This window comes from Neomonachus schauinslandi, chromosome 3, assembly GCF_002201575.2.
Source record: "Neomonachus schauinslandi chromosome 3, ASM220157v2, whole genome shotgun sequence".
Taxonomy (NCBI): domain Eukaryota; kingdom Metazoa; phylum Chordata; class Mammalia; order Carnivora; family Phocidae; genus Neomonachus; species Neomonachus schauinslandi.
This window is the reverse complement of record NC_058405.1, coordinates 185,683,336-185,689,335: the sequence shown is the minus strand read 5'-3', so window position 1 is coordinate 185,689,335 and position 6,000 is coordinate 185,683,336. Positions and strand designations below refer to the sequence as shown.

Below are 6,000 nucleotides of genomic sequence, written 5' to 3'. Positions count from 1 at the left end.
CAAAACGCCGACAGGCATCTGGACAGCACACAGCAAAACGAAAGGCTGAACTCCCCCCACCCCGACAGAATCCCATTTAAAAAAAAGTTTGTCTATTACAAAGTCACGTTTTCTGTTTTTCCGCTTTATAAAGTCAGCGATGCTGGAGGGTGTCTAGCGGAATCCGTCCTCCAGGAATGAGTGCAAAAGGGGAGCGCACGGCTCAGGGACGTCCCTTCAGTGAGCAGATGGAAGGACCAGCTGGAGACCTCCCATCCATTTTGGACAAACACACACATACAGAAAAGGATTATTGCCAGCTTGAGTACTTTCACAATGTGATTTTTGTATTTCGGAAGCTTGAATTGTCCCTGAAAGAAAAAAATGGGAGAAAACAGAGCATTCAATACACAGATCTTCTACAGGCAACAACACACATACGGGGCAGGGATGGGGCGGAGACCTGAACTCAGCAGCTCCAGGGCCCTCATGACACACCCCAGAAATTTCCTTCCTTGCTAATCTAATGCCAACATAGCAAACCACCTCCCAAGTCCCTTCGAACACTTCAACTCGACTATTTTCAAGAGCCAAAGATTAGAAACAACGCACATACTTAGCAAAAGGGCACTGGTTAAATACGACTATTATGGCACATTCATTCACTGGGACACTTGTGCAGCTTAAAAAAAACAAGCCAAGGAAGCTCACTACTAATATGGAAAACTCTCCAAGAGAAACTGAGAAGGTACGGAATAGTGTATGTACATAGTACACCACCTTTTGTGTAAGTGGGGGTGGGGGAAATAAGGCCATAGTTCATATCGCTTGTATGGACATAAAGTCTATAAGGCCACCCAAGAAACCAACAACAATGGTTACATGGGGCAGTGGAGGAGGGAAAGGGGGGCACAGCAGAAACTGAGCAGGTGCAGAGTGGGGAGGAAACCCCCTTTTTTCTCACACACACCCATATGCACACATACTTAAAAAAAAAAATCAAACGATGTGATTATATCATGTATTCAAAAAAATCAACCTACCAATCAACCAAAAAACTCTCTGTTCAAAACGTATAGCTACTTATAAAAGGATATTCCACGAGGTGAAATACTCATAGCCTTTAGACACTTAGCTATAATTCTTAAAAGAGAAGCATGTGTGTATGTAACACATGGTAAGTCATGTCCTCTTAGTCGCCTTCTCTTGGATGTAGACAGGCTTGGCCACCCACCAGAAACCTTTCCTGTTCCACACTAGAAATCCAACATCTCAGCATTTCACATTGCCATTTGAATCCCACAATCTTAGGGCTGGAAAGGGCTTTAAAGGTCACCTCATCTGCTGCTATAGCTCAGAGCTTCAGACTTTAAAGTACCTGAAATTCTAGAACAGAAATTCTCATTAATCTGATTTTTGAGTCATTACTTCCTTTTAGTTTTAGTGGGATATTCTAGAAGCCTTAGCTTTAACTGACCCATCTTAAAATTGCTACAACTTATTGGGTGTATGGCTATTGGCGCAGAGTACATATGAAAGAATACACTCAGCCCAGACAAAGAGCAGTCTCCAGTTAGCAATAACAGATTCTCCCCCATGATGGCAGCAGGCTGACAGGAAAGAACAGCCCTCAATACACGAGGAGAATGACTGGGGACAAATACACTGAGAGAGGAAACCAGAGCCGGTGTAGGTGAACTCTGGCTGGGAAGAAACTGATGTTATCTCAACAGACCACTAGTATTTTTATAACTGACATGCATGACCGTGTAGCTCATTTATCCATGGCTACTGAGCATTTTGAAGATTTCCACCTAAGGAGGTAAAGACTGAACACAAAGAAAAACCTAATGGGGTGATCATCTTTTTAAAAGGCCTTTCAAAAGGACAGATCCCACTGAGGTGCCACAAGTAGCTAGCAAAGGATGAATAAGGTTGTATCTGATTATAAAACAGACAAGCAGGCGTAACTGATGTGTGCGTGTGACTTCTGAGTCCCCTTGGGGATGATGTACTACTGAGACCGTGTCCGAGAAGCCCTCTACTAACAAAAGAAGTGATCAGGAAGGAATGGTTTGCTCTGTTCCCTTTCTTCCCTTTTGATGCCCCCTCTATCCCCACAGAGCAACTGGATCACAAAAGTCAATCAGCAGGGAGAAATAAAATGAGTAAATGGAAAGGCGGGGTGTGGGACGGTAGCATCACAGGATTTTCTGACTGGGAAAATGATTTATCTTGGAGTAAGAGAGATGGCAGGCAAGCGTCTCGACCCGCCTTTCATCTGTTTAGTGACGAAGAGGGAAGAACTTTCCGGACAAGTCATCACTGTAAGCAGGTCACCTTTATCTTTTGGAAGCGTCCCTGTACTGTGCTGGGCTTGGGCCACAGACAAATTTTCTCTCTGTGGCAGGTAAACTGAAGAGCTCTATAATACTTTCCTATCCAGATATTTACTATTTATTCTAAGTACTTCTATTATCACAGATCTCTTCAGGGTCAGAAAATCTAAGAAATCACAATTATTCTAAGGTTTATTTGTAATGTGGAAAAGGGGAGAAGAGTAAGGAGCCAGAAAAATCTAGCTGAGCTTGTCCCTTTGATATAAAGGAAAACAAAGAGCAATGAGAACGGGTGACAGGCTCCTGACAATGACAGGCTGGTGGCAGCTGGTGGCTCTGGTCCAGCTTTTCTAAAAAAAAAAATGGGCTGAGAACAGCTCGCTGCCAGATTTAGTCTGAGGAATGCGTTCACCTCAGACCAGCTGAGAACTAATCCACCGTTCTGTCCCTCACCCCGGGGCTGCAGTGCCAGAGAGATTAGGAGACACAGAAAGGAAGGAGGAAGACAGGAAGTGGCAGAGGTCACAGGCAACTTTTAATTTTTTTTAAAAAGATGGGCTTCTGTTCTTTTAAAAGCAAACTATAATTTAGAAAATCCAGAGTGAGCTCCTAAAAGCTAGCCCCTCTAGCCACCCAGCAATGTTGTAATGGTGCATGGGTGACCAGGAAGGGTTTTCTGTTGTTTTTGTTTTTTTAACGATACAACAGATCTTTTAGAAGGAAATAACATTTTTACATCCTCATCTGTGAATTTATGTAAAATAAGCAACTGGGGCTGGGCCTAGTGTACTGATTTAAAGGGGCTTTTCAGACATCAGTTTTTCCACTGTATCTTAATTTATTCCCAAGGATTTTTACACATCAGGGCACAGAAGCCAAAAGACCCACAAGGCTAGAGAAGTCAGAAAGATGTGCTTTACCGGATGACTCTTTGTCCTGATAGTGGGGCCTCAGAAATACCAGAGGCCTAACCAAATTGGCTTCCAACTTCACGTTCCCAGGCATCTTAGGCAAATCTATTGCCCAAATACTCTGAAATAGCTTTCTAATCTGCTTTGCCTCCCCATAATCACCTTTTTCATCCTTCTAGAGAAAGGACAAGTTCCAACTCTGGGAAGAATAAGCTGAGGTAGAGGCTGGCTCGTGAGGGTGGACAACAGAGAAGCACGGTGGCCGGTTCCTGACAGGAACGCCTCTGTTCTTGTAGGAAGCTATCGCTGAGCTCGTGCCCAGCAAGAGCAGCACAGTTGTTCTGGGGCCTCACGGGAACACTGAGGAGGAGCCCTACCTGACTCTGCTCTGGAGGGGGATCTGAGAGTACACTCACAATTCAGCCTACACACGGTCTTCCGAGGAACATTCTCTGTCAGCTGTCCACCCCGGGCTAGCTCTGGCTTCCTCCCCTCTCCCTCACTGGATAATAAAATTGCAAACCCTTCCTAGGTTCAGTGGGGCAAGTTTCAGCCTCTAATCTCCCACTGAGTGCCAACTTCATTCCCCAACAACACAGATCACTGCTCTGCGCTTGCCAGGCCAGACACATAAGTAACCCTCAATCCTCCCCAGCAGCTAACCGGAACTGCTATTGAAGCCATGGTTAAAAGTGCAATCCTGATTTGTAATGCAGATCAAATGAAACCGTTCTAGAATATTAGCAGCTATATGTAATAGCATAAAATATCAGGTAAACTGAGGAGAAGTATTTGTGGTTCAAGAAGAATTACTTAAAAAAAAAAAAAAGAATTACTTAAATAGCAGTTTTTATTTCTCCCCAGATCATGGTCTACTTGGAAGGGGGTAGAAGAAAAGGTAGAGAGGATGAGGAGCTATGAGCTGGAGGTACCCAGCCTCTTAGAGCACCTTGTCCAGGGGTAAGGCGATAGGAATGAAATTGGAGTCCTTTTCAGGTCTTTAGGACAATGAAGTGAGGTGATTTTTTTCGTTTAGATGCTAATACTCCTCTCAGACTTCCAAGGCCATGTGTTTCAAGAACACCTAGGGGGCACCTAACTGGCTCAGTCGATAAAGCATCCGACCCGATCTCAGGGTGGTGAGTTCAAGCCCCATGTTGGGCGTGGAGCCTACTTAAAAAAAAGGTGGGGGGGGGGGACACCTAAATTATGTAGTGCTCCTGAAGTGCTTTCTTCATCTGCCAGATAAAAAAGATACAGGGGCAACAAAAAGAACAAAGAGACTGCAAAATGGTAATGATATAAATTAAAACATATGATTTTGAGGCAATTCAGGTATCTTTCCCGAGGGATTCAGTGTTAGCGAAAGGGGAGGGAATAGTTTTAAGTTTTCTCCCATTCTGACTCTTCCAATTTCATTTTAAAGCCTTTCCTCCCCCTTCATGGAACATAAGATGCTACTGATTTTTAAAGATCCCATTGTTTTATGTACTCTAAGTAAATACTGCCAATTAAACTACGTCAAAATTTTTCTTATCATATTCACTGTGAGCAACCTGATTTTAGGGATATTAAAAAAAAAGTAACCCTACAAATAATCAAATATGGTAATGTTATTAAAACAATTCCAGGGTGCCTGGGTGGCTCAGTCATTAAGCTTCTGCCTTCGGCTCAGGTCATGATCCCAGGGTCCTGGGATCAAGCCCCACATCGGGCTCCTGACTCAGCGGGGAACCTGCTTCTCCCTCTCCCTCTGCCTCTCCCCCTGCTCATGCTTGCTCTCTCTCTCTCTCCTCTCTCTGTATCTCTGTGTCTCAAATGAATAAATAAAATCTTTAAAAAAACCCCAATTCCACTATAGTGCCAGGGCTCTGGAAATCTGACTTATTTTTCATCCTGCAAATCAGTGTAGCCAACATGACAGCCCATGCATGTTTTTCATCCCTCCTGGTATATAGTAGCAGCCACCTCAGAGTTCTGTTGACTATATTTTATAGAGAAACCTTTTAAATAAACGGCAATTTTTAAAATCTAGCATCATCTAAAAATTGAATTTATAATAAAGGAATTAAACTATTAAAAAAGAGACGAGTGGCATTATCCATGCGTGCAGTAATTCTGGGACTGTTTATCTACAGATCATCCCAGCTCCACAGAGTACTCAGACCCCGGGCCACCTGCTTCTGTTCCTCAGTGTCATCCTCTCTTCATGCCCAGCTGAGGGATGCTGGTCTCCTTCTCTTGAAACTGCCTCATTTCCTTCTTGGGACGGGGGAGTTCTGAAGCAGCTACTATAGCTGACATGTTCTGCTCCAATTTTAGCACTTCTCTCTCTCACAGGGATGGGGGTGGTGGTGGTGGTGGGGTAGTTAATGTCCAGGAATATGCTCTCAGGGCAGGCACATGCGGATAGTGTCCTTTCATCCAGAATCAACTGACCCAGTTCCCTCTGCTAAAGAGACAGACATGGACTTGGCACTCTCTTAATTGAAATACAAATGTTCTTAAAGTGAATGTGTCAGTCAACCTGCCTTCGATTTCCCAGGGCCTCTCCCTGCCAGTAAGCGTGTGGCGGTCTAGTGAGAGCACAGCCTGCGTCTACCCCAGCTCACTCTCATTGTGAAACCCTCAGGTTCTATCACTGTCTGCTCACAACTGACAAACACCACCAGCAAACAAGAGCCATCCTCACCTAATTCACACCGGAGCCTATGGAATTGGCCTGTTAGTCACAGGACACTGCCAGATGGCTTAAAAATGGCCACGTCTGG

At 44.2% G+C, this 6,000-nt stretch overlaps 1 protein-coding gene across 1 annotated transcript in view; it reads right to left on the bottom strand.

The window, feature by feature from the left end:
* Window positions 1-271: 271 nt before the first annotated feature.
* EIF4E2 (eukaryotic translation initiation factor 4E family member 2) overlaps window positions 272-6,000 on the bottom strand; it is a 28,365-nt gene continuing 22,636 nt past the window's right edge. The window contains exon 8 of the mRNA XM_021690340.2: window positions 272-350. The gene's annotated coding sequence lies outside the window, so the exon portion shown is untranslated. The remainder of the gene's footprint in view (window positions 351-6,000) is intronic.